Source organism: Dermochelys coriacea, chromosome 5, assembly GCF_009764565.3.
Source record: "Dermochelys coriacea isolate rDerCor1 chromosome 5, rDerCor1.pri.v4, whole genome shotgun sequence".
In the NCBI taxonomy this organism is placed as follows: domain Eukaryota; kingdom Metazoa; phylum Chordata; order Testudines; family Dermochelyidae; genus Dermochelys; species Dermochelys coriacea.
Window position 1 is genome coordinate 122502816 of NC_050072.1, and position 10130 is coordinate 122512945.

General features: G+C 42.6%; 1 long non-coding RNA gene across 1 annotated transcript; it reads right to left on the reverse strand.

The window, feature by feature from the left end:
- Positions 1-277: 277 nt before the first annotated feature.
- LOC122460174 lies at positions 278-2118 on the reverse strand. Its single transcript, XR_006281287.1, has 2 exons — positions 1957-2118; positions 278-865 (listed from the first exon to the last, which is right to left on the reverse strand). It is a non-coding gene; the product is annotated as an uncharacterized LOC122460174 (long non-coding RNA).
- Positions 2119-10130: the final 8012 nt, after the last annotated feature.

Genomic DNA, 10130 nt, shown 5'->3' on the forward strand with positions numbered 1-10130 from the left:
GGAGGGGGTGTGATGACCAATGTAGCCTACACTCCAACTATTCTTGCTAGTGCAGTAGCCCATAGGAGAGGATGCAAGTTACAGCAACCCTCACACAGTCAATTATGGGCACATGCAAGTTTCATTTCTGATGTAAAAAGAAAAGGAGTACTTGTGGCGCCTTAGAGACTAACAAATTTATTTGAGCATAAGCCTGCTATTCTGAAACATTTCTGATTTAGTGAGAGCAAGTTCTACCTAAACAAAATGTTTGTAATGGCACTTCTTTTTAAAACCATTTCCCTGCAATGTTCAGTAGCAGCATGTACACTGAGAATACTCTGTTGGGATTGGTAAAGCCCCAACCCTTCAAACATTTATACACATGCTTAACTTCACTATCACAAGCAGTCCCATTGATTTCAGTGGGACAATCCATGAAGTTAAGCATGGTTAAATGTTTGCAGGATCAGGACCTCATCTACATCCTAACTTTCTGCTGAGGAAAAGATGGACATCTCAGCCCTACTGCAAGAAACAAGAACACAGAATTACTCCTTAGGTACCTGAAACCATTATTTTTACAAATACAATTGCAGGTATATTAAACTTCTGTGATAAATGCAGCCAACATCACACTTCAAAATTCTTTATCAATTTTGATTTACAGCCAAAATGACAATCAGAATTAAGTGTCTAACCAGTGCTAAATATTCAGATTTTTTTTAGAGTTTTAATAAGTATTTATTTATCTATTTTAAGTATATGAAACAAATATCTTTGTTTCCCAACCTTATAATTTTTGTCTGACTTTTGTTTAGGAAGAGATAAAATAACAAAATTACCTTATTTTAAAACTGATCTTCTATGCCCTTATGAAAGAGCCCTATAGAACATAATAGCAAATGGTAACCTTGTATGCATTTTGTAAACTTAATAGAGAAGAGACTCCTGATTTTATATGAATTCATATAGGGGATATAATTGTCATATTGTATAGGTTGAAAGAGTAATTTCTGTAGACCCCTATTGGTTTCATCCTTATAAAATTCCAAGGGACTCTCACATATTTTCTTGTCATTCCTGATATCAATAGGGAAACATTTTAAAGAGTTATGCCCCAGTTCTGCAAACACTTAACTTTAAGCCTGTGAATAGTCCCATTGACTACAATGGGACTATCGGAAGCATTGAAAGGTAAGCTCTGCTTAATTGTTTGCAGGATTGAGGTTTTAAAACAGTTTTAGAACTTTTAAAACTGTTAAACTGGGGTATGATACCTTCCTTTCTCTACGCATAGTGCCAAATCAGAGAATATGTATTTATAACTCTTCTAATCTGAAATAGTCCTTCTATAATTTTCTTCCTAATGGTGGTTTTACACTTAATGTATTAAAACAAATTTTAAAAAGATGAAAATAAAGTCCAAGAGCCCACCAAGATTCTTTGCTTAATTAAATTTTCTCCTGTCTCATGAGTCACTCTGAATAATTGCAAAAAGAAAAGGAGTACTTGTGGCACCTTAGAGACTAACAAATTTATTAGAGCATAAGCTTTCGTGAGCTACAGCTCACTTCATCAGATGCATGCTGTAGCTCACGAAAGCTTATGCTCTAATAAATTTGTTAGTCTCTAAGGTGCCACAAGTACTCCTTTTCTTTTTGCGAATACAGACTAACACGGCTGCTACTCTGAAATCTGAATAATTGCTAAATTGTTTACCAAAGATGTATATACAAGATAAAAAGCCTGTGGCTCATATACTCAGTCCTGGATCACTTAGAGTTTTATTCAGTTTCTTTTAAATGTAACACACTCCTCCTGGTTAAGTTTAAAAGAAAAAGAAAAAAAGTGGAAGTCCAGAAATAATGGAAGGTTTCTCTTTGTAATGCACATGCATAGTTGCTGGGAACAGGGAAAGAAGCTTTGATGCCTTCTTCTTGGAATTGTTTTAACATTTATCTCATGTCTCCTGACCTGATTGTGAAAGCTCAGGTCAGGGAGAATTAAAATTTTCCCATATTCAAGAAACAATTCTCTGTTGTTGCTAGCTTTCTTTCAGATTCTTTTCTTCTCTTGGAGGACAGTTGAAGACAGTGCACCAGAATTACATTCACTCTGTTAGACTCCTTGAGAGGACTTTGTAGCATGGCCCCAACATAACAGCTAATTTTTGTCTTGTAATTTGAACAATTCACTCCAGCACAGTAGGCTTTAGCAATACAAGAAAAGGAGGACTTGTGGCACCTTAGAGACTAACAAATTTATTTGAGCATAAGCTTTCGTGAGCTACAGCTAACTTCATCGGATGCATTCAGTGGAAAATACAGTGGGGAGATTTATGTACATAGAGAACATGAAACAATGGGTGTTACCATACACACTGTAACCAGAGTGATCACTTAAGGTGACCTATTACTAGCAGGAGGGAGGGACGGGAGGAGGGGAAACTTTTGTAGTGATAATCAAGGTGGGCCACTTCCAGCAGTTAACAAGAACATCTGAGGAACAGTGGGAGGTGGGGGTGGGGTATAAACATGGGGAAATAGTTTTACTTTGTGTAATGACCCATCCACGCCCAGGCTCTATTCAAGCCTAAATTAATTGTATCCAGTTTGCAAATTAATTCCAATTCAGCAGTCTCTCCTTGGAGTCTGTTTCTGAAGTGTTTTTGTTGAAGTATTGCCACTTTTAGGTCTGTAATCGAGTGACCAGAGAGATTGAAGTGTTCTCCAACTGGTTTTTGAATGTTATAATTCTTGACGTCTGATTTGTGTCCATTTATTCTTTTACGTAGAGACTGTCCAGTTTGACTACATGGCAGAGGGGCATTGCTGGCACATGATGGCATATATCACATTGATAGATGTGCAGGTGAACGAGCCTCTGATATCGTGGCAGATGTGATTAGGCCCTATGATGGTGTCCCCTGAATAGATATGTGGACAGAGTTGGCAACGGGCTTTGTTGCAAGGATAGGTTCCTGCGTTAGTGGTTCTGTTGTGTGGTGTGTGGTTGCTGGTGAGTATTTGCTTCAGGTTGGGGGGCTGTCTGTAAGCAAGGACTGGCCTGTCTCCCAAGATCTGTGAGAGTGATGAGTCATTCTTCAGGATAGGTTGTAGATCCTTGATGATGCATTGGAGAGGTTTTAGTTGTTTCTTCACTTCAGCAGGTGGGTATTGTAGTTGTAAGAATGCTTGATAGAGATCTTGTAGTGTTTGTCTCTGTCTGAGGGGTTGGAGCAAATGCGGTTGTATTGTAGAGCTTGGCTGTAGACAATGGATCATGTGGTGTGGTCTGGATGAAAGCTGGAGGCATGTAGGTAGGAATAGCGGTCAGTAGGTTTCCGATATAGAGTGGTGTTTATGTGACCATCGCGTATTAGCACCGTAGTGTCCAGGAAGCGGATCTCTTGTGTGGACTGGTCCAGACTGAGGTCAATGGTGGGATGGAAATCATGGTGGAATTCCTCAAGGGCTTCTTTTCCATGGGTCCAGATGATGAAGATGTCATCAATGTAGCGCAAGTAGAGTAGGGGCATTAGGAGACGAGAGCTGAGGAAGCTTGTTCTAAGTCAGCCATAAAAATGTTCGCAAAAAGAAAAGGAGTACTTGTGGCACCTTAGAGACTAACAAATTTATTAGAGCATAAGCTTTTGTGAGCTACAGCTCACTGCATCCGATGAAGTGAGCTGTAGCTCACGAAAGCTTATGCTCTAATAAATTTGTTAGTCTCTAAGGTGCCACAAGTACTCCTTTTCTTTTTGCGAATACAGACTAACACGGCTGCTACTCTGAAACCTGTCATAAAAATGTTGGCATACTGTGGGGCCATGCGGTTACCCATCGCAGAGCCGCTGATTTGAAGGTATACATTGTCCCCAAATGTGAAATAGTTAAGGGTGAGGACAAAGTCACAAAGTTCAGACATCAGGTTAGCTGTGACATTAATGGGGATACTGTTCCTGATGGCTTGTAGTCCATCTTTGTGTGGAATGTTGATGTAAAGGGCTTCTACATCCATAGTGGCTAGGATGGTGTTTTCAGGAAGATCACCAATGGACTGTAGTTTCCTCAGGAAGTCAGTGATGTCTCGAAGATAGCTGGGAGTGCTGGTAGCGTAGGGCCTGAGGAGGGAGTCTACATAGCCAGACAATCCTGCTGTCTGGGTGCCAATGCTTGAGATGATGGGGTGTCCAAGATTTCCAGGTTTATGGATCTTGGGTAGCAGATAGAATACCCCAGGTCAGGGTTCCAGGGGTGTGTCTGTGCAGATTTGTTCTTGTGCTTTTTCAGGGAGTTTCTCGGGCAAATGCTATAGTTTCTTTTGGTAACCCTCAGTGGGATCAGAGGGTAAAGGTTTGTAGAAAGTGGTGTTGGAGAGCTGCCTAGCAGCCTCATGTTCATATTCCGACCTATTCATGATGACGACAGCACCTCCTTTGTCAGCCTTTTTGATTATGAGGTCAGAGTTGTTTCTGAGGCTGTGGATGGCATTGTGTTCTGCAAAGCTGAGGTTATGGGGCAAGTGATGCTGCTTTTCCACAATTTCAGCCTGTGCACGTCAGCAGAAGCACTCTATGCAGAAGTCCAGTCTGTTGTTTTGACCTTCAGGAGGAGTCCACTCAGAATTCTTCTTTTTGTAGTCTTGGTACAGTCTAGGAAGTCTGGGAAGCTCTCTGTGGGTTAGTATGTTGTTCAGAGTGTGTTGGAAATATTCCTTGAGTCAGAGGCGTCGAAAATAGGATTCTAGGTCACCACAGAACTGTATCATGTTCGTTGGGGTGGAGGGACAGAAGGAGAGGCCCCGAGATAGGACAGATTTTTCTGCTTGGCTAAGAGTATAGTTGGATAGATAAACAATATTGCTGGGTGGGTTAAGGGAACCACGGTTGTGGCCCCTTGTGGCATGTAGTAGTTTAGATAGTTTAGTGTCCTTTTCCTTTTGTAGAGAAGCAAAGTGTGTGTTGTAAATGGCTTGTCTAGTTTTTGTAAAGTCCAGCCACGAGGAAGTTTGTGTGGAAGGTTGCTTTTTTATGAGAGTATCCAGTTTTGAGAGCTCATTCTTAATCTTTCCCTGTTTGCTGTAGAGGATGTTGATCAGGTGATTCCGCAGTTTCTTTGAGAGCATGTGGCACAAGCTGTCATCATAATCTGTGTGGTATGTAGATTATAATGGATTTTTTACCTTCAGTCCTTTTGGTATGATGTCCATCTGTTTACATTTGGAAAGGAAGATGATGTCTGTCTGTATCTGTACGAGTTTTTTCATGAAGTTGATAGATTTCCACTCCATATGGCTAAATTCAGTGCCTTGCATTATGACAGGTTTCAGAGTAGCAGCCGTGTTAGTCTGTATTCGCAGAAAGAAAAGGAGTACTTGTGGCCCTTTAGAGACTAACAAATTTATTTGAGCATTAGCTTTCATGAGCTACAGCTCACTTCATTGGATGCATTCAATACAAGCGCTTCCACAATTTTAAAGCGCTTGTGTTGACCTTACCTACTTTTCAAGCTGTTCCAAACATCTTTCAGTAATTAGATTAGTTGCAACAAGTATTTTCATATAATTTTCTTGTTCCTGAGCAGCTTTCATTCCCTGATTGTTTGGATTTTTCTCAGTCTGCTTTTCACTGCCAGTGATTCATTTGTCCAGTTTTTATAAGTTGCAATATACATTTTAAATTGTTTTCGTTTAACGGAACAGGGAGAATGTCAGCTGTGGGTTAATTTTTACATAGCATTCCCTCAGAACTGTGCTCTTCTAGTTGCACTTACTGTTAACACAAGCCCTGTTACCTGTCTGGGTATTTCTGCAGTTGATATTCTCTTAGATTATAAACACTTTAGAGCATTATTCATATGTAGGGCCCTACCAAATTCGCAGCCATGAAAAACGTGTCACGAACCATGAAATCTGGTCTTCCACCGGTGAAATCTGGTCTTTTGTGTGCTTTTACCTCATACTATACAGATTTCACCGGGGAGACCAGCATTTCTCAAATTGGGGGCCCTGTCCCAACACGGAGTTGCCGGGGGGGGCGGGTATGTCGCAAGATTATTTTAAGGAGGTTGCGCGCTTGCCTTCAGAGCTGGGTGGCCAGAGAGTGGTGGCTATTGGCTGGGTGCCCAGCTCTGAAGGCAGTGCCCCACAAGCAGCAGTGCAGAAGTGAGGGTGACAATACCATACCATGCCACCTTTACTTCTGTGCTGCTGCTGGCAGCGGCGCTGCCTTCAGAGCAGCAGCTGCTGCTCTCCAGCCACCCAGCTCTGATGCCAGCGCTGCCACCAGCAGCACTGCAGAAGTAAACGTAGCAGAATAATCCTCCCCTACAATAACCTTGCGACCCCCTCCACCCACAACTCCTTTTTGGGTCAGGACCCCTGCAGTTACAACACCGTGAAATTTCACATTTAAATATTTGAAATCATGAAATTTATGATTTTTAAAATCCTAGGAGTGTGAAATTCACCAAAATGGATCATGAATTTGTTCAGTATCTGGGACAACTGGGTCCCAGTCCTGACTTAGGGCTTCTTGGCACTATTGCAATGCAAAATGATTATATGGTTTAATTAGCTTTAAAGTAATCCATCTTTTCGTGCTTGTTTTATTCTCTTGTCTTGCCTGGTCATATTGTTATTTTACCATCCTGTTAATACAATCAAAGCACCTGCTGTCTCAAATGTAGCTTTTAGTGATTTATTTTAGCTTATGTAATTGCATCTGTTTTATGCTCATCTGAACCTAGGGTCTGATCCAATGCCTAATGAAGTTTGTGGGAGTCTTTCTATTGACTTCTATGGGGTTTGGTTCAAGCCCATTAAGATGCTGCTTCATTCCAACAACTGTTGGAATCTACACAAGACTTTTTCTCTCTTACCTCAAAATCAAGTTTTGCTAATATAGAAGCCTTAATTGTCTTACTGTCACTTGAAGTGATCTGGTGGTGGGGTCCCATCCCAGCTGGTAACTGTCTTCAGTAACTTGTGTTTCAGATGTATTCAAATTATCTAAGAGGAGCACTCTTCAGTATTTTCCAGTCTTACAGGCAAGACATGAGCCAAATGACCATTTAAGTGTAACGTTCTTTATACTCTGCAGAATTAGTTGTATTATTCTGGAAAGTATCTAAACTGCCTACTGCCCTACCTTTTCCATCTGGAATTGTGATTTGTCCATAGCACCCTCTAATCCAAAAGTCACAGACCTATCAGTGTGGACCCACCATGGCACCAGTCCTACTCAGCAGTGTTAGGTGGATTTATGTCCTCTGTCACTCTGGAGTGACTGCTGCCAAGGTCACTTATTTTCTCTGTCTCAGCAACAGTTGGCTACATCTTAGGTGACAGCTGTGATTAGTATTGTATAAGTAAAAGGTGGAAATAGCAAGTATCCCAAGAGGCATCAACAGAACAAGCAAGGGTCAGGCACAAAGAATTCTGAATTATAAAGTTATTTCTCTAGTCAGAGAATATTTTTCATTACTGAAAAGCACTTTGCCTTTTCCCTGCCATTTTTAAACATTCTATCCTCATGCTAGAGCTGTTAAAAATAACTTTGAAAAAATTGTTTTGACAGAAAGTATCTTTTTCCACTCATCATATCCAAAAATGTACTAGCCTTTCAAAAAATGATTCACCTTAAGGCAGAGAGAGTCCTGTAAAGTTTCATTCTGGTATATATCAGTATCCTAAAATTATGAATGACTGAAAACATGGCTTTAGGATGGAAACTGAATTAACCTTAACCAGAATTGTTGCTGGCATTCAGGCTGTTATGATAGTAGTTCCATGTAGCACTTTATCTATTCAATGCACTTGTACAAACATTAATTGATTTTAAAAGGCCAATAATATACACTAGTAAAAACTTCACAGCAAGTTCTGACACAGCCTGAACACTCTCATACTATACATGATGTTGCATTTCCTTATTATTGTAGCTTTCCAGGGGATTCCTCCCATCCCAGGGACCACTTGAGTTCAGTGTCTGCTTAGAACCAGATCTGACCAAGGGCATAAGAGCCTTCCCAAAAGTTGAGGAGCGGGGGCTGGAAGGGGTGGGGGTGGGACCGAAGCCGAAAACAGCCCCTTGCCTATGTTGTCCCCCCCGGCCCAGGGCAGGTGAAGGTGGAGGGTCCATGCCAGCTCCCCACAGCTGCCCACTCAGCTCTCCCCAACCCAGCTCCAGCCAGGTGTGGGGGGATCTCGGAGCCGCAGCCTGGCCATGGTAAGAGCTGCGCGGGCAGCTGTGGGGAGCCACAACGGACCCTCCACCTGCCCGTGGTGCAGGGGGCCTGAGGAGAGCAGCCCATGTCCCTGCCCCCTGGGCCTCCCACCCAGGGCAGGTGGAGGGTCCCCACAGCTGCCCACATGGCTCTTATCGAGGCCAGGCTGCAGCTCCAAGGTCTCCCCAGCTAGAGTTGGGTCAGGGAGAGCTGCATGGGCTGGGGGCTGTACTCAGCACCTCCCCTCTGCCCCCCACTGTTCCCATATCTACTCTAGAGACACCATCAGAGGACCCAACCACATCAGCCACACCATCAGGGGCTTCACTCCTCTGATGATTAGAAATCTTTCACCTGCACATCTACTAATGTGATACATGCCATCATGTGCCAGCAATGCCCCTCTGCCATGTACATTGGTCAAACTGGGCAGTCTCTACATAAAAGAATAAATGGACACAAATCAGACATCAGAAATGGTAACATACAAAAGCCAGTAGGAGAACACTTGACTCTCCCTGGACATTCAATAACAGATTGAAAAGTAGCCATCCCTCACCAAAAAAACTTCAAAAACAGACTTCAAAGAGACACTGAAGAGCTACAATTCATTTGCAAACTTAACACCATTCATTTGGGCTTGAATAGGGACTGGGAGTGGCTGGCTCACTACAAAAGCAATTTTCCCTTTCTTGGTATTGACACCTCCTCATCACTTATTGGGAGTGGACCACATCCACCCTGACTGAATTGGCCTTGTCAGCACTGGTTCTCCACTTGTAAGGCAACTCCCTTCTCTTCATGTGCCAGTATATTTATACCTGTATCTGTAATTTTCACTCCATGCATCTGAAGAAGTGGGGTTTTTACCCACAAAACCTTATGCCCAAATAAATCTGTTAGTCTTTAAGGTGCCACCAGACTCCTCATTGGTTTTGTCCATTATGGTTAGGGGGGGTGGCTAACTCTCACCCAAACCTACTACTGGGAGAGGTTGACTCTTTTTATCCATACCCGAACCTACAGCCCTTGGAGGTGGGGGAGAGGAGAAGGAGAGGGTCTCTGTTAGAGCCTCTCCCTTCCTCCATCCTTCCGCTATTGGGGGTGGTGGAAATATTTATTTTCTTGGCTTGTCTGCCATTTGCACAGCCACTTCCCATTACTCATAGATTCCAAGGTCAAAGGGGACCGTCATGATCATCTAGTCTTACCTCCTGCACATTGCAGGCCACAGAACCTCACCCACGCACTCCTGAAATAGACCCCTAACCTCTGCCTGAGTTACTAAAGTCCTCAAATCATGGTTTAAAGACTTGACGTTATGGAGAATTCACCATTTACACTTGTTTCAACTTGCAAATGACCCATGCTGCAGCGAAAGGCGAAAAACCTCCAGGGACTCTGCCAATCTAACCTGGGGGAAAATTCCTTCCTGTCCCCAAATATGGCAATCAGTGATACCCTGAGCATGTGGGCAAGACCCACTAGGCAGATACCTGGGAAAGAATTATCTGTAGTAACTCAGAGCCTCCCCATCTAGTGTCCCGTCTCCAACCATTGGGGATTTTTGCTATTGGCAGTCACCGATGGGCCACATGCCATTGTAGGCAGTCCCATCTTACCATCCCCCCCATAAACTTATCAAGCTCAGCCTTGAAGCCAGTTAGGTTTTTTGCCCCCACTGCTCCCCTTGGAAGGCTATTCCAGAACTTTACTCCTCTGATGATTAGAAACCTTTGTCTAATTTCAAGCCTAAACTTATTGATGGCCAGTTTATATTCATTTGTTCTGGGGTCCACATTGGCGCTTAACTTAAATAACTACTCCCCCTCCCTAGTATTTATCCTTCTGATATATTTATAGAGAGAAATCCTGTCAGCTTCTTTTTGGTTAGACTAAACAAGCCAAGCTCTTTGAACC